The sequence below is a fragment of the Galleria mellonella genome, unplaced genomic scaffold, assembly GCF_026898425.1.
Source record: "Galleria mellonella isolate WM207_F2 unplaced genomic scaffold, CSIRO_AGI_GalMel_v1 utg515, whole genome shotgun sequence".
Classification (NCBI taxonomy): Eukaryota; Metazoa; Arthropoda; class Insecta; order Lepidoptera; family Pyralidae; genus Galleria; species Galleria mellonella.
Window position 1 is genome coordinate 1,757,918 of NW_026442107.1, and position 26,169 is coordinate 1,784,086.

Genomic DNA, 26,169 nt, shown 5'->3' on the forward strand with positions numbered 1-26,169 from the left:
GGAAATTAGTGCAACAAATTGTGGTATGGCGCTGTCTCGCTCCCGCGCCGGAAATCAATAATCGCATCTCGCCACGTGGAGGAAGCGAAGCCTGTTCCATTTACACTAGTCAAACGTCGCAAACGGTCGGCTTTGACAACCGACCATTATTTGAAAATTGAATTCAAGGGTCTTCTTCTATTTTTGCTAGGCGAAGATTGAGATTGGATTTGGAACTGTACGAGTGGAATGAACTATTTCGGCGCTGTACAATTTAGTCTTTGTTTCGATTAAATCAGAATTTTGATTAAGCAGTGACAACAAAAAATGCTAATATATATGATGATTAAAGCATTAAATAATTTATTTAAATACGTAATAATTTACTTTATATTGATTTCTCTACAAATATAAGATGATATAGCAATTTTTATATAAGTATAAAACATACCTAGAATGCCATAATTAATTTCATTAATTATGATGATAATTAATTGCCATCATTTTTAAATTTATAAATATATTTATTATTTATGTCTAAAACTTTATTTGTCTCTTAATATTAAGTTGAAAATTAGTACACGTATTGCCCTCTTTTGGTATATAAACGAAAACTTCAATAAGGGAAAGTGATTCTGCTTATTTACATGAACAAGTTATATAGTAAGTAGGTAAGAAACAACCCAAACGATAGTGCTTCTGCAGTGCGCCGATAGATGGCTTTTTTGTTTTATTTACTTGATGTTTCGTAGCGCCACCACACGCGTAGCACTCTTTATTTCGTAGCGCTATTCATGTAAGCGTAACTGAAAGTTTTTTGAATTTTCCTACAGATGGCGCCCTGAGTTTGGTCTCTAAATAACTTAAAAGTTTGCATGGAGTACAAAAAATGTATCTGCTTTATATTCTAGCAAATATATATAAGTATATAGTGCATTTCATATTTACTCTCTATACGTATAATTCAATTTTAATGATTGATTAGAGAATGAAAACTTTCTTATTCAAAAGAATCTATGTTTAATTAACAAATATCTCAGGATTTGTTAAAGATTTTGTGATTGATCAACTAACGGTTATGAAATTTGTAACTATATGCGAAAATGTGCATTCGCATGAGGCCCCCTAATGTGAGCTTCGTGTGTATTAGGGCACATGTTTTATGGCCAGTGACGGCGAGCGCTACACGATGCTTCAATAATTATAAACCTGTTTTTTAAATTAACCGACGTTTTAAGATAGATCTGACCAACTAGGGTAAGTACGTAATTATTGACCACATGTGAATGTCTCTCCAATTTGAGTTTTATGTATGTGGACGCATGTCCTATGCCCAGTGGCGACAAGCGCTACAGGATGTTCAAAACTTTAGCATAGCGATATGTGATATTGTCAATTATCTGTAAATTTTTAAAAATAATTGAATAACTTTCAATATTTCTAATTGATTATTAAAAAAATGCTCTTCTAGCAAATTAAAACATCAATGAAAGAATAGATTGCTCATAAATGTACCACTGTAAACTTTGCACCGACTTCATTTAAAGCTTCAGAATTTTTCAAATACTTTTTTTCCATTGAAATCAAAATTTTTAGTGACAATTTTAGAAGAATGTTACTGCATAATTAACGTTTTAGTTCGCTAATAGACTTTTTTAAATAATTAAATAGAAACATTAATATTTATTAAACAGTTCTTTTTAATTGGCAGATAATTATGACATTATCACCCTTCAGCAAGGATTTATCCTTATTATTATGAATACTCTTAAATAATAAACCTGATTTTTTAATTAATGAAGACTTTTTAATAGGATTAATTGACTTTCAGTCTATAATTTGTGATCAAATATGAGAAAGCATGCACTTACATGATGTCCCCCAATTTGAGTCTCGTATGTATGAGGGCGCATGTCTTATGGTCGGTGGCGGCGAGCGCTGCGCGGCGCCTGCGCATCGGCCGCGGCGACGGCGGCGGCGACTCGCCGGCGGCGGCCACGCGGCGCACGCCCGGCGAGCTGCCGCGCCGCCGCACTGACGCGTGCCGCCCTCCCACGCCGCCCAGCATTCTGGAAAAAGGTAAAAAATATTGTTAATATTTATTTATTTTTTCTAGCTATTTCCCGCGTTTTGACCACCTATATATAAAATAAGTGTGTTAAGTTAGTTCATATGCTAACAATTTTTGTTATTAAACTTTATTTTTTAAAAGTCAAGGCAAGTGTTCATGGGCGACGGTAGCCGCTTTCCATCAGGTGAACCGTCTGCTCGTTTGCCTCCCTAATAATAAAAAAAAGAAAATATTTAAACTTTAAGAATGACAAAGTAACAAACATACATATATAAATATTAAGAATTGTAAAGATTTTATTTGGATACATGGAAGCTTAAATAGCTGAATGGATTATTAATAATAACAAATAATTGCTTTCTTTAAATATCGATAATAATTTTCTCTCCTGTTGCGTTTTAATGGTAATTATTTGTAATAATATATTATAAAAATATTTACATACAGCTATAATAATTACTACTTTTTTTGTAATCGATACAGCTTACTGCCCTGTTAATGCCACATCAATGTTGTAACAATTGGAGTTGCTTTTTTCTTTGCTGAACAAAAAACAAAACGGCTTAATTCAAACGAATCTTAACACACAATACTGTATTGTAAATGCAAATATTTTCAATCTAATGTGTATCAACTATCTAATGTTTATATAACAAGTAAGTAATTTTTGCAGTTTTTATGTTAAATTTAATACGATTTTTAAGAATTGATCACCTAAAGTATCACCTAAATATCACTAAAAGTGCAGATCACCTAAACAATTTTTATTTTTTAATTTTGTTTTCTTTTGTTTTTCTGTAAAGTGAAAATATTTGATTTACTTACTATTAGAACTTCATTGATACTATGCAACATTTCATTTTTATTTACTTTTTCACAAATTAAATCACTACTTTTTGTGGAGAAAAATATACTTGCTACCAAATTGGTTATCAACATTCAAATAATATATATAGATATTAAGCTAAACAAAAATCCCAAAAATGTAAAGAGGAAACGTAATTTTCTATCTTGTCGATTTAGTAACCTTAATTATTTCGCGAAAGCAAACACAAACGGGAAAGTTGGCTCATTTTCAAATTGAAAACGGAATCACCTCATCGGGTGAAATTGTTCTGTTATTTTATCAGGACCGGTTGACCGGCTTGCTAATTAAAATGACCGCGCATCGTCTGGAAAGGGCAGTTTCATAATTAGCTGATTAGTCTGTAAGTGAATTCACTGACAGAATTAATAATGTACGTAGTATTTGTAGCATATTAAAATGAACTAAACTTCATAACTATTGAAATCTCACAGTAAGGTTTTATATGATTTTTAGAAACTATTTAAGATAAGTTACATCTCGCGTCCGTTCATGTCAATTTAAATAAAAAGCATCTTAAATCTAATTGGTATTATAAATTTTATCTATATTTATGGCGTTTTATCCTTCTTAATGTAATATGTAATAAACGTTTTATATGTAAGGTTTTTTTTTTTACAACACAGGGGGCAAACGTGCATGCGGCTCACCTGATGGTAAGTGACTACCGCCGCCCATGGTCACCCACAACACCTACGGCATTGCAGGTGTGCTGCCGGTCTTATAATATTCAATTTATAACTGTAGATACGATTAATTAAAACAATATTTATTTAATTTAAATGATTTTAATGATATTTTTACTCAATTTGAAGAAAGAAGGAGACGGTATTATGAGAGATGGAGATGAACTCAAATAACTAATTTGACCATAAATATTGTTACATAAAAACTTTTCTTTTTGCAAGTTTTTAATTATTTTGAATTTGGAACACGTTTATTATTTTAAAAACTTCTTTGATTTCGCGCCATTTTACATATTTTTTCCTTGTTCGATCAATATATAAAATATTAGAAAATTATAATATAACACATGCAGTATATATTAATATTATGTACTGGAAGATATTTAAATAAAAAAATGAAATACATTAAAAAAAAGATGTCACACAGAAATAAATACCAGTTCTAATTTTCTGTCTATTAATCTACCTTCTTGACATCATCAAGGGTTAGAATCGTTCAATTTTCTTGAGCTCAATAAATTAATTTATATTCACCAATATGCAAATGACTTGTACAGTTTACTCATCCAGTTCAGACTTATTTGCTCCTAATATCGATCTGCACCTGTGCTCGTAGTTCGTTATTCAGAGTTGGATCTTCCCGTTTGAATTTGCAATAGAAAACTGTCCGAGCGGAATCTCTACGAGTTCAGTATTGAACGTAGTTAATCTTACCTGTTGATTTTGTGCTCACTGCACGGAGTGTGCTTTATGTAAAATTTGAAACCAAGATTTAGAATTTACGTACAAAGTGTATCGAATTTATTTATCCTACTAATATTATAAATGCAATAGTTTATAAAGACGTTTGTATGTTTAGATGATCGTTACTCAATTACACATAAACGAATAGTTTTGAATGAAATTTGGTACACAGATAAGTTATATCTTAAATTAAGACATGGGATAATCTAATATATAAAATTCTCGTGTCACAGTGTTTGTTACCAAACTCCTCCGAAACGGCTTAACCGATTTTCATGAAATTTTGTGTACATATTCGGTAGGTCTGAGAATTGGCCAACATCTATTTTTATACCCCTCAATGATGAGGGTGACCCCTAAAATTTTTTTTTTATTTCTTTGACAATTTTTTTTTATTTTTATTTAAATATGATTTAGCATTGAAAAATACATATATCTTTAAATTTTCACCCTTTTACGATCAACCTCTGTTTTTTAAGCGCGATTTTTATATTTCGCAATAAGTGGTAAAACAACGTTTACGGGGTCAGCTAGTAGTTATAATAATAATCTTTCCCATCTATTGGCAGTTATTCGAGCTATGTGACCAACTTATTACCACTTCAGCATGCTTATCCTTCCCAATATATGCACTTTGTTTCTTCAGCGGAAAGTTACTGCCAAATTAAATATTCATATAAAATAATTTAAGAAATTATAGATCTCTTCAAAATGACAACAATAACAAACAACATGTTGAAATCGTAATATTAAACAACGGCAGCTGGTCACCAGTTGTTTTGTGATTCGCTGAATTGTAATTTTAATTAAGCACAATCTTTTGTTTCGCATTCATGACTGGAATATTTTAATTATTGTTTCATAATATGTTTGTAAACGTTTTCAATTTTAGGAACAACAGGCGGTCATTAGTCGCACCAAAACAAAACTTAATGATTGAACCTCATCATTAAATTAAATATTAAATAATTTGTTTCAGTAACCATAGATCGATTGTGGCCAAACGATTTATAGGAAAATTAAAAAGATAAGATTTTGATTATGTTCCTTGGGGTAAGTTTTGTTTTTACAACACAGGGGACAAACGAGCATGCGACTCACCTGATGGTAAGTGACTACCGCCGCCCATAATCACCCACTACAATAAAGTCATTGCAAGTGTGCAGCCGGCTTTTTAAAAAGGAATATGCTCTTTTCTTAAAGGTTATGATGTTGTACCGGTTCGGAAATACTACTATTGGAAGTTGATTTCAAAGAGTGGTTGTGCGTGGAATGGCGAGGCACTTTGCCTTGAAAAACGCACGGTGGAAGACCGCCACTCGTCCAGATGGTTAGGATGAAACTTAAGTCTATGGCGGTGGTGAAAATCAGCAGCAGATATCAATCCGAATCCAATACTATCATAAAGTTTTGCTGGATTTGTACAGATGTTTATCAGGACTGTACCAAAGAAGCCTAGACTGACCTATTGTAATCAGATAAACTGTTTGAAGGACGAATCAATGAAAGTGGGTCGTGGTTTTTCCACTTTAATTTGACGCTAAAAATAAAGTTACTGCGCTTACATTCATATTAAAGCTATTAGAAAAAAAAATTAAATCGGCGTGAAAATACTTAAAATAAATTATTATCAATATGAAAGTGAGTTTATCTATCTGTTTGTTTGTAATCTTATGGTGTTATCATAAAATTTGACACAGACGTAGTATTTAGTTTGGCATGGAAAATAACATAGTCAATATATATACTTTTTACCTCGGTCAAAATATATGTTCGCGGACTAACTAATGATTAATCATATAGATTCTGCAAATACTTACATATCGCAAACTAATATATCTATACGCGTATACGTACCGTGTGTACGTAGAGTGCGCGCACACACAAATTGTGTATGTTTATCAGTCTTCCTCCATCACCAATACATTGTTCAGATAAGCCTGGAAATTGTTAAGTTTATCCGCTGTATGAATTACTATAATTTATAAATAGATAAAAAAAGATTGTGTACCAATAGAGTTCCATGGTTCTAGAAGGTACCATGAAATGTCTAAAAGGTATCAGAATGGTTTATACAAATTTTATTAAACGCGAACAATAGTCATGTACGCATACTCGTATTCATATATAATATAACTTTTATTTACCAAACACTTAACCCCCATTAAAAGAGGCCCTTTTGTAGCATGGGAACTTTAAAAAGTCGCCCGCATATTGCGGTCTTAAAAGGCACAGATTACGACTACAAAGAGATATGCTTCACGGTAGAGTGAACATGTTAATTGTAAGCAATTCAAGTTAAAAGTTGTTTATATATTTGATTTGTACATAGTATCTTTATATAACCTACCGTATATTCCTATACAATGACATGTACATGTTTTTATTAAAGTGAAAGAACAACGAACGAATGTTTTTTTTATGCAACTTATAATGGCAAACAAGCTGATGGCCCACCTGATGGAAAATGGCACCCATCGCCTATAGACATGAGCAGTAGCATAGACATACTGTTTCGCTTATGATATACCCCATGCGTTGTCATTCCTGTGAACTCAGGTGTTATTCCTCTGTACCCTGTAAATTCCACCCCTGTAAGGCCACTACTTCTTATGCTACTATGTTAGGTTGACTGGAAGAATCTCTTTTAGAGATAAGTTCGCCTTTGCTAACATTATTATTAACTTATTGTTGTTACTGTATGTTTAAGTGCAATAAAGAATATATTTTTTTTTATACGACTTAGCAATGGCAAACAAGCTGACGGCCCACCTGATGAAAAGTGGTAACCGTCGCCTATAGACATGAGCAGTATCATGGACATAACAGAGTATACTGTTTCGCCCATGATACCTCCCATGCGTTGCCATTCCTGAGGACTCAGGTGTTATTCCTCTGTACCCAGTAAATTTACGCCAAAAATATATAAATATATAAATTCACTGCCATATTCTACCCGTTAAACTGAAACAAAAACATGCAAACACAACTGCATCGTAGTAGAAAGAAGAATGGGATAGAGGTGGCCAAGCAAACGACTTTTGTACAAAGTCTCTCTCTAGTAAAGTGTGGTGGTGGAAAGTGCAGTTTACCTGATGGTAAATGAATATGGGCTGTGGTATAAATTAGTTTACGGTATTTAGACTAATAAAAAGTATCTACATTGATTAACTGAATTAAAAATTATCGTTTGGTTATTATGTCTTGACCTAACCAATTGTCACAAAATTTTACATTTGCATATACTGAATAGATGACAGGTAAGTTATAGGCTAGTTTTATCTCGATTAATGAAAATTTCTTGTTTATCCTTGGTGTATCTAGCAATACTAGAGACATTACGCGCGCATTGCTGACCCTGAAAAAATCTCTTTAACAATTTTTTTTTTAATAAAAATATAGAATAGGCTAATATTTTATTATAATTCTTGAATTTTTATATTAAATAGGTCTTTTATCTACTAGACATGAAATATAATTCCTCGTACATAGTCACAAATTATTTTTTACGAATATAAAAGCTCCAATATTTTTAATAAAAGCTTATATTTCATATAGAATCTGTTAACTTACTGGACTTGAATCAACTCTTAAAACTATTACATCAGTTTTAAGTGTTTAAACAGCAATATTGAGTAATGAAACATATTTTATATATTAAAACTCCAACAAAAACCTGTTTCACTGCGTGTACTTATTTCTGGAAGAGAAACCTATTTTACTAGGGATTTACAAATTACGAGATATTGGAAAAATTAATCAGTCTGCTTCTAAATCAGCTATATCAATACACATTGGTTGCGTTCATCCGCTTACATCGAATTCTTCAATTCAAATATATCTTTTTTGCGTGGTATACGTTTGTACATTTTGTATAAAGAGATGCTGGTACAATTTAAGCGGTCATAATACTTTGAAGAGATTTTCGAGTATTTCAAGATAAAAAATAAAAGAAATAATGTATGTATTATATATTTCCAAGTTTTGAAATATATGTTATTTGCTACATTTTTGTTATCAACATTTATAGTACTTAGATGTAAAGTATGTACATTACGATATTATTTGCTTTATTAAATTATCTTTACAAAGAATCGTCATTCAAAGAAGGTTCTTTATGTCCATCTTTAATGATTTTATAAGAATTTAGAGTAATAAAATATATTTGGTTATTAAAAAAAGTCCAATTTTTAACACAATAAGGAAGCATAACACCTTAAATTCCTGTAATGGCTAAGAATGCCGCGGACGGTCACCTATTCTATTTATTTATTTATTGGAAAATGATATACATATTATGACATGAATAGATATTATAGGTATGAACAAATAAAAACTATACTATTATTGAAGTTATAAAAACGTAACACGTAATACAGGGAACGACGATTCTCACAGCACTCAATAGCGTTTTGTGGTTGCTGCTGAAGCTACTGTTGTCGAGTGATAACCTAAGCTGTCCAATAAAACTGAATTGTCTTTGCTCAAAGACTCGTTTACAATGATGTACTAAGTATGTATCTAGTACTGTAACTATAACTAAATATTTTTTTTATAAAACGACGTATGATTCGACATAGAAAGAGAATGCTATAAAAATACGCTCTTAGTATGTTATTAAAAATTGCATTAAATGATATCATTGAGTAAACAAATAAAAAAAAGAAGTACCTCCTTATTAGCGACTAGCGACTCGCCCCAGCTTTGCACGGTTTTTTTAAATTAAGTACACCCTATTTTACCTGTTGATAATGTAGCTTGGTACAAGTGAAAGAATTTTTAAAATCGATAAAACAGTTTTTGAAATTATTCATTACGAACAAAACATACACAATATTCAATATTTCCTCTTTTTAATGTTACTACCAAATGTTGCTTTCGACTTCATCAACGTGACCGGGATTAAAAGTAGTCTATGTCCGCCTTTATCCTATATAGGTAATACTTACATACCAACATTTATGGGGATCGGTTAAGCCGTTAAGGCCCCAAGAGGTGATAAACAAACATTAGTAAGGATAGGTTTAGATGAATATACAAATGACATGAGTCTTAGCTATTTAATGTGTACAATTTTTTTTTATCCGACTTATAATGGCAAACAAGCTGATGGCCCACCTGATGGAAAGTTGTAACCGTCGTCTATGAACATGAGCAGTACCATAGACATAACAGAAAATACTGTTAAATGATTATATTTCTGATTTCCTGTGTTTTCCTAATAATGATAATTAGTTCATAAGTATTACTGTCATTGAATCCCATATCTATTGAATCCATAAGTGCTAATATGTGGAACGACATAGTCATTGAAACATAAACAGAGCAGACGTATGTATTTATTAAATTTGTATTAGGTAGGTTAAAGTGGAAAATCTTTTTAGTAAATTTTCTATACATTTCCACTTCTTATTAGCTGAAAAAAATAAATAAATAAAAAAGAAATCGAAATTGAAAATGGAGTACGATCTCTATGATGAGTGGAAACGTACAACTTATGTGATTGCCTCTTCAATGTCTTTATTGAGACAGGGTGGGAGGAGGGAAGGAAAGAGAATGTAATGAAATAAATATTGAAATAAGAAACTCAATATGTAGACAAAACTAATACGGAACAGAATTTATAAAAAAAAAAGATTATTATTAATATTAAGATAATAAAATAAATACAATAAATTTAAACCTACATAGATGTCTCGTAAGAAGATTGTAACAGGTTTTGTTTTTTGTTTTTCTTTTATTTATTACATTTTTGTAAATTAAATGTTAAATTGTAAATTAATGCGTAAAATAATAAATTTATGTTATAATAATGTCAATTTTTCCATTTGTACATTTTCGTTTTAAAATTTATGAGCAACGGCACAAGGCTACATGCTACATGAAGTTAATTGCACCTCGAGATTTTCTACCAAGCTTTAGTTGTATTGAAATATGTAACTTATTGTTGAGCTTTATATTATGTTCACTGATTCATATATACTCTTTTCAATACTTGTGCTTACACTCAATAGATACCTTCGCCTTTCAATATAACGTAGGTATCTGTTGAGCGATGTATTATTAAATGTATTGTACTTTGTTAAGGCTTTGTCTCGAGTAGAATGTGTTATTGACATAAATGTATATTATTTTATAGGCACAGTAAAGTTATTATTTTATTTTTTATTTATATGCTTTTGTACATTCACTTATAGTATAGATATCAGGTTATAGCAAAAATGTACGCAGGCGGACTTATGCTTTAAAGTTACATAAAAATGGGTATTAAATTTTTATTTGCTGACCACGAAAACAATAAGTATAATTTGAAATTAATTAAATTGTGTTCCACAGAAAAAAACATCTTTAATTGTTATGTAAACCAATTATTTTGATTTCAGAACTAAACTATGAGACTGATCTGTCAGTATATTTTTTCAGATAAAAAAAATCTAAATTTGTTTATAACTGATTTAAATATGAGATAACTAACAAAAAAAAAGTACAACCGAATTGAGACAACCTCCTTTTTTTGAAGTCGGTTGAAAAGAAAGTATGAAAGTATATAAACAGCATTCTAGAATGATAAAATCTATATGATGTAAATTGAAAAAGAGAAATAGCAAAAGCAAAAAATAAAGTACCTCATAGAACCTTCGAGATCTAAGTTTCGCTAAAACTTTCAATAAAAGTTTCGAATTACTGAAACGTTCAGCGAAAAATGAAGAATTTTAGGCTTTTTTAGCAAGTTCTTATTTGGTATATGAATATTAATCTTTCGATTTAAAAAATGAGTGGCTACTAACGGTTGACAGTATTTTTATTTATTACAGTTTTTGACGAAATACATTTTTATACAAAAAAATTATATTCGTGCTTATCGATTACTAATTTTGACGAGTATTTTTTAAGAACAAAATCGTAAATTGATTTAATCTCTCACCTTCTTATCAAAAACCTTTGTCAGTAGATACTTAGTTCACTTACTGGTCCTTAAGTGCAAAATTTTAATTTATTAGGATTAATAATTTTTACTATACATTCATAAATCATTTAGGAAATTTAACTTTATACGAGTATGTATGTAAAGATTAATTTACTAAAGTAACCGTTATAATCTCTCTCAAAGAGATATTTCAATATTGGATTTTATAGACTAATCTCGAATCATATTTAATGGAAAGTTTTGATTAATATTAACGCCTGTTTTAGTCACTAATAAAGGTAGAAATTTGAGTACGTAATAAATGTAATAGTTTAAAACGCCTATAGTTTAGTGCTTCTGAAGTATTGATATAATAAATATTACACTAATTTCGAAACTGCATAAACATTGCGAATTTCAATACGTACCCATTTGTTGCCGTTAACTGTCTACTGCTGAACATAGCCTCTCCCATAAGAGAGTAACTTCTTTTAATTTTAATTAAATAGGTACTTAATAATTAAATTCGCAGATCTTTTTTTTTATACAACTTAGAATGTCAAACAAGCTGACGGCCCATCTGATGGAAAATGGTAACCGTCGCCTATAGACCTGAGCAGTACCATGGACATAACAGAGTATAGTGTTTCGCCTATGAGCTGACGATACCCCCCATGCGTTGCCATTTCTGAGGACTCAGATGTTATTCCTCTGTACCCTGTAAATTCACTGTCATACCCTACCCTTCAAACCGAAACATAGCCATGCAAACACAACTGCTTCACGGTAGAAACACGAATGGGACAGAGGTACCCAAGCAATCGACTTTTGTACGTAACGTATCATCTTAACAAATTCACTGAATGTGTGCAGAAGCGAATGCAGAATGCACTCCGAACTCGCAGAGAGGTGCGGAGTGCCAACAAGTGCAAACAATGCCTATTTTAAAAAACAATCTTACGATATTGAAAGAGCATTACTTGCTTAATAATTATATATTAATAATTATCTGAAGACTCGACTTGGACATAATCCAAAATTTTATTTTTCCGACTTCTACTTATATTTAAATACCATGGAATTGTATTGTCGCATTTTTAATGTTTATTAATATATCTTTTACAATAAATATTGGAAATATTTTACATTTATATAACTAAAAATGTATTTATTTTTGTATAAAAATATATTTTAGAAAATATTCTTTATTCGAAGTAACACAATCTTTAAATATTATGCAGTTTTCGTGGTATCGACTAAGTATTTATTTATGAACATTATCCAATAATCATCAAAGCTATTTTATTTTATCTCTACATATGGATGAGTTTTTATTGAAATATTTCAATACAGAATAATTATTAAGCAATAGCTTTTATAATTTCTTGTGTGTTCTCTTTTATACCATATATATTCTTTGACCTGAATAATATAAATATTTTTTAACCCTGTTACTTGTTACAAATCGAGTTAAGAGCAGTATATATTAATATTGTTTTACACGAACAATGTCATCAATTTATCAAACTAATTAAAATGGGATCATAATTACATTAATTTCACAGTGTCCCAACCGCTACAAACATTCTACATACGTGTCCCATCGTAATACCGAATGGATGTTGTGAAAGGGTCCAATTTACTGAGCACGAGAAAATAATGAGCCTATGCGAGTCAATTTATGGATCGAACGGTAGAGGTGAACCGAAACCAAACCGCACATTAGGCGACGTGAAAGCAAGAAATTGTCAGTGTTGCCAACCCTACGACTTGTTGACGAATACACAGTTTGTTACAGAGTAAAACCTCTTTTGGTAAGAAAAATTGAGGGTAATATTTTTCGGATCTTCGACGCAATATGTAACCTTAACAATAAATAGAGTATCGTTAGAAATGCTACCTTAACATCAGTCATAAAAAAAAATTATTAGTCGCATTTTGTTGTGAATATTTGTTATAAAACTTTTAAATCAAAATATACATTAAAGTCAAGATCTCAAGGTATCATATAAAAATTCTACCCAACCTATCATGTCACCACTTACTTGATTATAATTTTTATATTGAATACAGCGTACAACTCTTTAGCTTCAGGGTTGGCAACGCACTAGATACCTATCAATATGTGTATGTAGTATGCATACGATATAATACAGCAACCACACTGGCAAACCATTATACAACCCTATTAACAATGTCGTAACAAAATTAGTACACAACCACTTCGGTACTTTCTAATATGTATGTGTATCTTTACTAATATTAAATCTAAAAGATAGTTTGTATATTTATATTACCCCTTGATACTTTAATGGTGCAACAAGTCGTCACGAAAACATATTATGTATACTAGGTTTTTTGGATAAAAAATTACATATATTATTTTTAACCCCACCCAATAAATATAACTTGGTCATGAACCAAACTGCGGAAACACTTAGCATTATTATAAAAAAAATTATGTGTGATTATGGCGAAATTTTTGGCAAGATTGATTTAATTAATATTGGAATAGTTAGAGAGAAACATACGAGTAGGATACTCTTCCAGCTAAGTAACACTTTGCCCTAGCATATAGTGACCGCATTTATCAATCTTGTCCCATTAATAATTCCCATCACGCGAGTTCGATTTATATCCAGCAAATACAATAAAGATGTTTCTCCTTCCCTCTCATGCGCTTCCCAAATTGACTCTTTATCCTATGCCTCTTTTTCCGGGTTTGTTTGAGAATACAATTTCATATTATTTGAGAAAATAAATATGAATAAAATGTATGTTTTAAGTGTGTGAAATAGGTGTGATAGTTATTTTATTTTAACTCTGTTCCTATGAATAAATAATTAAACTCTACATTCGATAGTATGCTACAGTATACAACATAGACCTACCCCATATTACAAATAATATTTTTGTTTGAGCTCTTGTATCCACTGATTTTCAGAAAAGTATTTTTAGCCGTCGACAAAACAGGCAATACCAAAGTAATTAATAAAAATAAAGAATTCGAATTGTGAAATTATTTATAATTAATGAAATTCGCGTTGTAAAAGATATATACGAAGATAATTTGATACTGACGAGGTGTAATCTTAGTTCAGCTATTTCACAATATTAGTTTCACGAGGTCTAGTCTATTAAAAGTAATTTCATGGAATTAATTTCAGGATGCTAAAATTAGTTTCATAATGTAAGTTTATTTGGAGATAAATCTGTATAAATGAATCTAATGTATGAAAACTTTTTTTTTACAGGTTATTTGCAATTTTGTAATTTGCTTAAATATTGAACATATTTTTATATAGCGAATAATATGTAAAATTACTTTAATTTGACAAGCAAAGTCTGTCTGAATTTCAGCGTTCATACGATTGTGTCAATCATCGTTTTGCTTCATAGAGCCTCTAAGACAGAAATTCATGGGGAAAATATTTTAGTTCTTCACCTTACACCATGCAAATTTTCCAGGGGCCAAATAAATATGTCAGTGTAACGATAACACTGTGCTTCGTATGGAAATCACGGACTCGAGTGACGAATTACGTGTCGTGTGCATTCTTACGCGATATATGGCTAAAGAATGTATACGAATATTTCATGCTCAAAATGTACCTAATACAGTAAATTTAGGCTTGGGTAATATTGATACCGCTCCAATGTCTACATATCTTTCTTTATTTTGGACAATAGTGTCGGAAAAAAGGTCATTAGCCAATCCGATATCGCCCTTTCAGGTCAGATATCTATATATGCTTCTATCGAATTTTTCACCTTCACATTAAATATTGGATAACAGACATTTAATATTTTGTTCATATGGTCTCGGCATAGAATAGACCACCCCTTCCTTTCCAGTCGGTGTCGTAAGAGGCGGCTAAGGGAACTTAATAATAGAAGAATGGGCAGCAGCGTCTCTCTTAAAAGATCTCTAAAAATCTTTTTTTTTTATACAACTTAGAATGGCAAACAAGCTGACGGCCCACTTGATGGAAAGTGGTAACCGTCACCTGAGCATAAGCATGAGCAGTACCATGGACATAACAGAGTATACTGTTTCGCACATGATACCTCCCATGCGTTGCCATTCTTGAGGACTCAGGTGTTATTCCTCCGTACCCAGTAAATTCACGCCATATCCCACCCTTCAAACCGAAACACAGCCATGTAAACACAACTGCTTTACGGTTGAAACACGAATGGAACAGAGGTACCCAAGCAATCGACTTTTGTACAAAGTCTCCCTTTGGTGATCTAACTGCGGCTGCCAATCTACTTGCGAAACATGGCAACAACTGGTAAAACTCCTTAGGATTATGAGGAAGGCTTATGTTCTGCAGTGAACAGTTAACGGCTGAAATGATGATGATGAGGCATTTAACATATTTGTTGTTGTGCCAGTATATAAATGTTGTAACTAAAATATATAGATATTGCTGTATATTAACCAACTCTAGTTAAATTGCGTCGTTGGATATCCCGATATTTTTGTGTCGAGCCTCTGTCCTATAACGCCCGAGATAAATATGTCCAATAGGTCAATTCTTTATTCGCCTCTAACTATATTATTAACTAAATTTATTGTTTTATCTCAACTGAAATATAGTCTTTACTTAACTCGGTAAAAAATTGCCACAAATGTACAGTATAAAGGGAATAATAATAGCTTTCCTAATAAAATATTAATATAAAATACTAGTTCTCTGCCCGTTTCTTCGTACGCGTGAATTTCAGATAAAAGTAAACCAATGAAATATACTACTAGATGACGTATCACGATATAATATACATTAGATTTTAAATTAGACCTTTATTTTTAAAAATTGTGTTCGCGCATCTGTATAATTTAGTGCAGTAATTCTTACGAGATGTCGGAACAAACACACAGACAAACGAAAAGATAAATAGATAAAATTTTGAAATATATTATTTCGGCTTCTGCTGTATTTATTAAAACTTCGTCTAGTAACATTTTTATTATATTAAGTAAGGTGGGACACTTTCTATTTTTTTAATTTATTATTATATTACACGACAGCTCAATATTCCAATGCGAATGTGTTGCAATAACCGAGGCTGCTGCAGCTGTACATAAGCTGTACATAAGCATAAATGGTTTTAGCATTAGATTCTTATCTGACAGCGCAGCAGTACTAAAAACATTACGAAACAACAAGACAAACAACAAATTGATAATTGAATGCCACCATTCACTGGATAGGATATCTTCCAATAACCGAGTTATCCTCCAATGGATAAGAGGGAACAGTGGATCTTATGGTTACGATGCCGCAGACGAACTGGCTAGAAGAGGCTCAGGAACGAGGGTGGTAGGCCCGTATTCACTTCTTCCTCTTCCGTTCTCGCAATTTCGAATGTGGATTCGTCAAAGATCCGCTGACATACAAAACCAAAGATGGATACAGGCTACTGATTGCAGACGATCAAAATTGGCCGTACCTACGTTGAATCAACGACTATCAAAACGTTTATTACATCTAGATAGAAAAAACCCCAAAATAATGATAGGGACAATAACGTGCCATTGTCCATTAAACAAACATTTATACACAATAGGAGCCACAGACAACCCTCTATGTCGAGGCTGTTTCGACGCTGAAGAAACGGCTGCTCACGTAATCCTGGAATGTGAGGCTGTGGCCCATCAACGTTTAGAAATCCTCGGAACGGTGAGGTCGCTCCGTGAGGCCTGTGAAGAACCCAGGAAGCTTCTGCGCTTCTGGGCGGAGCTAGGTTGGCTGTACTAGCCACGACTCATACGCACAACGGCCGAAATGAGAGGCTAAGCGCGGAAAACAGAGTCTTTCTCACATTCACATTCACATATATTACACGAGTACCAAAGGTTACGTTTAGATCATTCAACGTCGAATAAAGAATATGTAACTGTAACAAAGACTAGGGAGGAGTTTCGATTCGGATAGATACCTATAGTATTATATTTCTTTTATAGCGAGATAAACAATGGCGTTTCTAACATGAGGTATTCGCGTCTTGTTCCGTATTTTTTTAACCAGTCAATGTTATTATATTAGGATTAAAATGGAATGGCAACGATGCCTGCCATATAGTGTCGAGTAGTCTGTGTGGTTCCGGCATAAAATAGGCCACCCCTTTTTTCCCCGTGGGCGTCGTAAAAGGCGACTAAGGGATGGGGACTAGGGATAAATGATAATAGATTAGAATAAAGTCAGGTCAGTTGGCCCATCGTGACAAAGTCATTAGAAATGAACCACAATGGTTTCCAAGGAGTAGTGCGCGGAGGTAACCAAACAACCAAGTCTATATAGATATTATTGTAATCATCCCAATCAAGAAACGTTTTATTAAACTTCCAACATAAAATAAACTTAAATTTCAGCAATTGTTTTAAGGTAACAAATTATATAATATTTAACAATGTGAAGACAACAGATAATAAAATCACATAATATTATTTAATGTCTTGTCAACCTTTCATATGGTTCTGATCTTCTAGTACTTTTTCTAGCACTTTAGGCCTTTATAAATGGGCCACGACAAAGTTAAAAAGCACCCTATATGAATGAAGGGGATGAAAAAGTCGAAATGCAATCTTATACCACACCGCTTGGCCAAAATGATAATAGAGAGTTATTTTATACTGTGTCAACATGATATGATAATAATGGGGAGAAATTCTCAGTAGGGGGGCAATAATGAGTTGTTGTTATGGGAACGTAGAAACGTCGAACATGTTATAATGATGCGAAGAGAAGTCAGTGACAATATTTATAATAAACAACAAACAACTATATTGATATTCGTTCGAGTAAGGTAGAAAAGGATCAAGGAGGTGTCGCAATAGTTACGGGGCGATGCTTTGACAAGGGTTCCACTATGGGCTATGTATTATTATGTTTCATAAAAGTACCTCTCCCAATCTCAAGCTTTGAAATTTCGGCACGTGATGTGATTCAACAAATTTTGAAAATGACAGACCTGTAAACCTATATATAAATAAACATAAATATACTTATGTTAGCTGATGTAACAAAGTTTATCGGATAATAAGACTTCCTCCTTGAAGTTTCGAGCCATTATAATTTGACGCTCCAATAAGCTTTCCCATTCATGACTCGTGATTTAAAATCAAGAAATTGTTTAGCTATTTTCTACACCCATTATATTCTTATACTTAATTCTATGAAATTGAATAGTGTGATATATTCTAAAATGGTTGCGATATTAGAAATTTATTTAAAAATATCGAATTAGCTATTAAACAAAAAAAACTTACCATGGGTATGGAAATTCAGCTTATCATTCTACTCGTAAGTTTTATAAATAAAAAAAAAAACTATTGCCTGTTTCAATATAATAAACATAATGTAAGGGTAACCAAGTTTTATTAAAATTGTCACAGAAACTTTCTCTAAATGAAATTAGTAATAAATTTGTACTATATATTAGTGGATATCAGCAGATTATCTTATACTCGGTTTAATTATTTCCGGTCCATTTGCTTGTACGTTGGTTTAGGAGACCCTAACTTCACATCTGTCAATGAAATAGATTTTAAGATGCCATTCCATAAATTTATCCTAAAAATTACAATTTCAATTTGATAATTTAGCACAACTGTTATTGTATGGACCATCAAGAATTTAATGTAAAGCATGCCTGATGCAATTGTATTAAAAATTTAGTTTATCAGTATGGGCGAAAGGACTGTATGCTGGTATGGAAACACGATGTTGTGCAAACCAACGGAGCAAAAAAGCGAATGAAACAAAACTGAACTGACACAGACTTCAAATTATAAACAAAACATGTTTTAAATAAAATTAAAAAAGAAACTAAAATGTGCGTCGTGCACAATCAGTATAAATAGATACTGATAATATATCAGAATAATTCTTTTACTTTAGAATAAGCTACAATAATTAATTGAAGTTTTACTTTTAAAGACAGAGAATGTTGCTTCAGTATCGATTCTATTGTACGTTTTTCCCGGTACTTGCGTTCTTTCATTTCATCTTATTTTGTCATCCCTTTATCCAACATTCTTTCCAAATGTCTGACTCGAAGCATGGCCATTCATGGTTTTTCACAAGCTGTTTCAAGCCATACATATAAATAATATAGTTAAAACATCACATTTTTAAGAAATGCGACGTTATATAAATATACATGTAGGTAAGTATATATTTCTTTAGTAGGTGTCGATATTCATATTAATAGATGCATGTAAATAAAATATATACAAATAAAATATTATTTTATTTATACCTACAGATGCCACGAAAACCGTTACACTAACACAGGTCGTAAACACAAAACGTATTGCAGAATGTATTTTATTAGAAATGGGCGTTCGACGGTAAATCAACAATTCTAAAGTTATTTTTACATCGTCTTATTTTGATAGAACAATAGCGAAAGATCTTTGAGTACATAATTACAAGTACAGCTTACCCGGTAGTTCTCTCATTGGCTAGGAAGTAGGACACCCCTTTCACGAGATTCTGTACAGCATAGACGAACGAGGCCGGTGTAACTTTTATGAATTTTGATCATACTCTTATACATAAGTTGTTGTAAATCTATATTGTACATAGTTTACATTGAATACATGAGAAAAATAACATACAATAGCGGACTTATCCTATAAATAAGTATTAGACATTTAAATACTATAAAACTAAACTTAATAATAAGTATTTGTAACCGACTTCAAAAGAAGGAGTTTATGTTTGTTACCTCGTAACTCCGTCAGTTATAAATTGATTTGGAAAAATTCTGATACTCTTCAAATACGAATTTTAACAATCTGATAAAAAAATCGTATAAAAGTCTATAGAAAAAAATTAAAAACGACGTTTTTATAAAAAAAAAATCTCTAGACGAAGTATGAAATATTTTATTAAGCTATTAATGATGGTTATTATTACACAGACCAAGTCACGGGCTCGGCTAAATTTAAAATAAGTTCCTATCGCATTATATATAGATATACTGTAGATATATATACAAATAAAATCTTGTTTGGACAATTTGTTTATGTTTATTGAAATCTTCATAAGTAAGATATTAATTTTCAGCCTTATTGATGTTGAAATTGGTTTCCAATGTTGATTTACGTTATGAAGTTGAAAACATTTGATTTCATTTTAGAGTAATAAATACATAAATTAAAACTTTGTAGGGTCACAAAGTACTTACTACATATTACAGATAATATAATACTATACTAGATAATAGAATAATACTAAAGGGTTCTTCGAACTTGCCTATTTATTTGAGAAATACACAATAAATGAGAGTTAATGTTGACTTTGTTATTGAATATTATTTTATTAATAAAATAAAATTGTAACTAGACAATGTCTGTACATGGTACATATTAAAAGAAAAGAGTACTTGATATGAGGAATCTTAATAAATTTTAAAACAATATTTTTTTATATTTTTTATCTGTCATTAGGTATATTTGTTTCGACATCACTCAAAAACTACTACATCAAATTGAATGCAGTTTTCACAGTTGTATTCCAGAAGGTTTAACTTAAAATTTGGTATATCTTTTAGCTTGAAGAATTGTTCGGATTGATACCTGCTGCAGATTTTCACCATCGTACAACCCGCCATAAACTAAAATTTCATCCCAACCATCTGGACAAGTGGCGGTCCTCCACCATGCGTTTTTCAAGGCACTTTCTCCCACGCACAACCACTCTTTGGAATCAACTTCCAGCAGCAGTATTTCCGAACCGATACGACAACATAACCTTCAAGAAAAGAGCATATTCCTTTTTAAATGGCCAGCAGCACACCTGCAATGCCGTAGGTGTTGTGGGTGACCATAGGCGGCGGTAGTCACTTACCATCAGGTGAGCTGCATGCTCGTTTGCCCCCTGTGTTGTAAAAAAAAAATCTTTTAGCTTGATATGCCATTCAGAAGGGGATTATTTCATTGGTTTTTCAACATCTGAAAAGCAAGTGCAATAAAAAAAAGCGAACGTGTGATATTCACAAATCCTCACTCGCGTGCATACTAAATTATTTTGTTGATTCTTTATATTATTTTATTAATTAAGATATGATATTTATGAAAGGATTATTACAGAAGAGAAAGAGATTGTAATTTTTTTTGTACCACAAATAAATATTTGAATATAATGGCATAGAATGGGACACCCCTTCCTTTCCTGTGGATGTTGTAAGGGGCAACTAAGGGAGAGCGTGGGATGAGCAGCAGCATCCCTCTTAAAACATCTCTAAAGCCTAACTACGGTTACTAATCCGCCTGCCAAGCATGGCAACTACTGGCAAACCCCCTAAGGGGGAGACTTATGTTTAGCAGTGGACTGTTAAAGGCTGATATGATGGTTCAATACAAAAATTATGTATTATAATATTTTTTATCCTATTTATATTTATATTGTCGATGATCCCAGGCTTGCAAGCGGTATCGAACCTTTAAGTCTTAGGAGAGATTTTGCCTCACTTTGCGTGTTTTACCGCTTGTACAACGGATTGTACTCAGAGGTAATATTCAGTATGATGCTTGCGGCCACTTTCTATCATCGTACGGCTCGCTATTGATAGGGAGTTTATCTTTATGTCCTACAGCCTCAATGGTCGCGTACTGCGCGGTTTTAAAGATGTTTTCTCCCACGAACACTCAGGTTATGGAATGAGCTCCCTGCCGAGGTTTTTCCAAGAGACTACAGGATGAGGTTCTTCAAAAGGGGGTAAAGAGGTTTCTTCAGGGTCGGCAACGCGCGCGTAATACCTCTGGTATTGCAGGCGTTCATAGGCTACGGTAACCGCTTACCATCAGGTGGGCCGTATGCTTGTTTGCCACCTCAGTGGTATAAAAAAAAAAAATCAGATATTTAGACAGAGAGCGCGCACTGCATGAAGTTTTTATATGGAAAACGTGAAATAACTATTTTATCGTACAAATTTATAGAAAATTGCTTTGAAACTATATGATAATAGTTACCTGTAACTTTGTATCGAATATTACAACGTGGAAGCCTTATTGAAATGTCAACAAAAGGCTGAAAGGTGAAATACAAATGACACCTGTGATATGTTGATAAACAAAATACTCTTATTCATATCAAAGTTGGATTGTCGTGAAATCTATGCAGACCGGTTCATTTATTTTAATACACATTGGACCACCTACATATATATTTATGAAAATTCTAAATATATACGTAGAGTGGTATAAATAAAAATTGATATAACTTTTGTTTCACACTAGATAGAGATCTCTACTAATGTAATACTCGTAACAAACGTAACCGTGAGTTATTTTACCTCTTAGTGTTTTAAATCCAACGATCAGGTCGAGGTACGATTACGGGGTTCAGTGTAAATCGATCAACAAACACGGGTTGGGCGGCTGTATCAAATAATTTTCAATTACTCTTGTAAATTAATTATTCAGAAAAGGTTAGATAGGCTACTTTAATTAAGTATCTAATACTGCTCACTGGCCCGCAATTATTTTGTGTTTACCTTTAACGCTATACTAACGACCCGCCCGGCTTTTCTCGGGTTTTTTGTAACATTCTTTATATTATATAAAAAAAACCGTACAAAGTCAGGCGGGTGTCCCACAAACACCACTCCCGCAAGCTCCACCTTAGACCACGTGATCGCTATCCATCAGGTTAGATCGTGATCAATCGCAGGACCCTTCAATAATAAAAAAATATATAAATAAAAAACAATTCCTTTACTAATACTTAGTAGTAGTAGTGGTCCATTACTAGCAATATACTATATATATAATAATATATAAACTATAAAATATATATAAATATATATAATAAAATCATCTTTTCCACGGTCTACTCTAAAAACGATGATATTTAGTTCTAGATGAATTCATCACGATACGTCACATGACTTGACTTCATCCTCTCCTGTCACTCACCACAGGTACGTATCCCGCCCTCATAAACCAATTCAAATTCAGGCCATTTCATAAACCGCATTTTCATATTTTTTACTTTACTTATTATTATTATTTTTTTAATTATTTATTAACAGGAATATTAATATCATTTTAATGTACTTTTATTACGATTAATTAATGAATAGATTCTTCTATTCTTAAATTATTTTATTCTTAATATAATTTTAGTTTATTTTTGTATCATAATTAAAAAGGCGCGAGTCTTCGTATTATTGGTGGTCTCGTTTGTCAATTTTGTCAATGAAATGGTTTTAATAAATCCTATTTCAATATCCGAGCTACCGACGGATTTAAATTAGGTAGTAGATAGAATTTATTGTCATTATATTTTATCAAGAACTAACTTTTGCTTGCGACATCGTATGCATATATTTTAAAAGAAATTAATGATACATACACCATATTTCAGGTGCAACCTTCAAAAACTGTAGAAATTACATCCGATTTAGTATAAAAGTTTCTGCGTGGTGTCAGATCATACAGAAAGATAGACAGATTTCAAAAATAATTAATGTTACTTGTATTGCTTTTATAAAGAATAAATTCGTCATTTATTATCATTTCAACCATTACCCATTCCTTGCTGAACACAAGCCTTCCCCATAAGGAGAGTTTTGCCACGCTTGGCAGACGAATTGATATCCGCCGTTAGACTTTTAGAGATGTGTAAAGAGGGACGCTGCGACCCATTCTTCTACCATTAAATTTCCTTAGTCACCTCTAAAGATACCCACGGGAAAGGAAGGGGTGGTCTATTGTATACCGGGACCACACGGCCAAGAATATATTAGTAAGATAAAACTCAAATATCAGTTTTACTTTAAAACAGTTTTCTATGTGCAGACATTGTCCAATATTTTATTATATATTGTAGGTATATAGATATATGCTTTTTGTAATATACTATGAGTGATAAATAATTTTATTATAAAAATAAATATCTTCCAAGTACTACTCACAATAGAAAAATATCAACTTTTAAAAAAATTGGATGTTTGTTCTTTAATTTTGATTTCGACTTTCTGTTTAGATGTTTGTTAATCAATATAAGGTAAATTTGATTGCTAGATTAAAAAAGAAACTTCAATTTCTTTTTAACAATAAAATATCGTATCTAGTACAGTTGTTGAAAATGAGTTTATCATGTCTCGCCATCTGGGGCTTGCTACGAGCGAATAATTAATTTGTAAAAGAATCACAATCCGTGAAATTTATTTCGAGCCCTATTGATTTTCTTCTGAAAAACGTCGTGTCTAAGATTTTCCAAGAAAATTATGGTACCAAAATATAAATAACGAAATCAATATGTATATATAATGTGTTTATATAATTTATTTTTCAATTCAGGTTCTTTTCTCTCATTTAAGGGTTCTTGTTGGTGCAACTAATTAATGCATTTTTTATCAGTCAAATCTATCTCAGGCCATATCTTTTTCCTCCCTATACGACATGTCACCTAATGTTTCCTTTATCTGTCTCACATAGTTATTCCTAGATCTTCCTCTTCCTCTTTTGGTTTCTATTTTCCATTCTACTATGTTAAAAAATCGTCATGTCGTATAAGATGGCCCAGCATTTTGCCTATTCCATTCTCTATTATTTTTATTAATGTTCTTTACTCATTAAACTTTTTCAAAGCTTCCTCATTCGTTACTTTTTCTGTATAGCTTATCCTTTCTATTCTCTTCCATATCCAAATTTCGAACGCCTCAAGTATCCTTCTTTTCTTTTGCGTCTTTGTACATATGAAACGTATAGAGTAAAATACGAAGGTTACCCGACGTTCTTTTATTTAAACTAGAATATTTATCTGTGGATTTATAGGATAATAAATAAACAAATGGACGTAAAATAAGTTGAAAATCAGTTATTGAAGCAAATCCTAGTATATCCAATATCTAATGAATGGCATATGAAATATAAAAACAGAGGTCATTCTTAAGACTCATATCTTAAGTATATAACAACAATAATCAACAGAAATAATTGAATGCATTTATAAATTAAAAAAGTAAACAGTAAATCCTTTTGACCATTCTATTGTTAAAACTTTAAATTATAATATGGTAATAAATTATCTAATTAAGATACGTGTGTATTTATTTACAGATTTTGTGCGTGATCAACAGATTAATACAGTTTTCTGGTATATCCTTAAGTGTAATTTAAATGTAACTTTTAAATACATCTACATCAAAGCATAAAATAAGTAATAGTAAAAGATCAAAGCCCGTCTGAGTAGAATGAAGGTATTGGGATAGCCGATACAAATAATTACTCTGTAAATGCAGGAGTCCATTAGAGTAGGCGTTTTATTACTTAGTTTTGAGATGTCAATAAATGGAATTGAACGCTTACAACAATGGTCTCTTTCCGTTATGTTTGATCTACTTTTTCAAAGGTTTACTTTAAAAGTAGGTATAATTTCCAAATGATATAATATACTTTAGATAGTTTCATCATCATTTTCATCATCATCATAACAACCGTTAACTGTCATTTACTGAACATAGACCTCCCTATTGGGGGGATTTTACCAGTTGTTGCTACGCTTTGCAGGCCAGTTGGCACCGCAGTTTATATTTTAAGAGACACGCTGCTGCCCATCCCTCGATCGTTAACTTCCCTTAGATACCTCTTACAATACCCACAGAAAAGGAAAGGCTGACCCATTCTATGTCTGGACCACAGGCTTTAGATATTTTAGCAAATTCTAAATAGGTTTTGATAATTCTTTTTAAAAGTTTTACTCTTGTATTGATTCTAAATTAATAATAATATTAATCTCTTTGTCATCTTCCTTTTTGTTTGTTTATTATCTCATCATCTACTAACAGAGTTTTATTAAATAAATCAGAAAGATTATCTCGGATAAGCTCGCCACTCTGAGTTAAATTCAAATAATATACCGGTATTTTACACGGAGATGAAGCTGTGGCTAAC

At 31.9% G+C, this 26,169-nt stretch overlaps 1 long non-coding RNA gene across 1 annotated transcript in view; it reads right to left on the bottom strand.

The window, feature by feature from the left end:
* Window positions 1-1,866: 1,866 nt before the first annotated feature.
* LOC128201493 (uncharacterized) overlaps window positions 1,867-26,169 on the bottom strand; it is a 133,443-nt gene continuing 109,140 nt past the window's right edge. The window contains exon 3 of the long non-coding RNA XR_008253261.1: window positions 1,867-2,048. This is a non-coding gene — a long non-coding RNA (uncharacterized LOC128201493). The remainder of the gene's footprint in view (window positions 2,049-26,169) is intronic.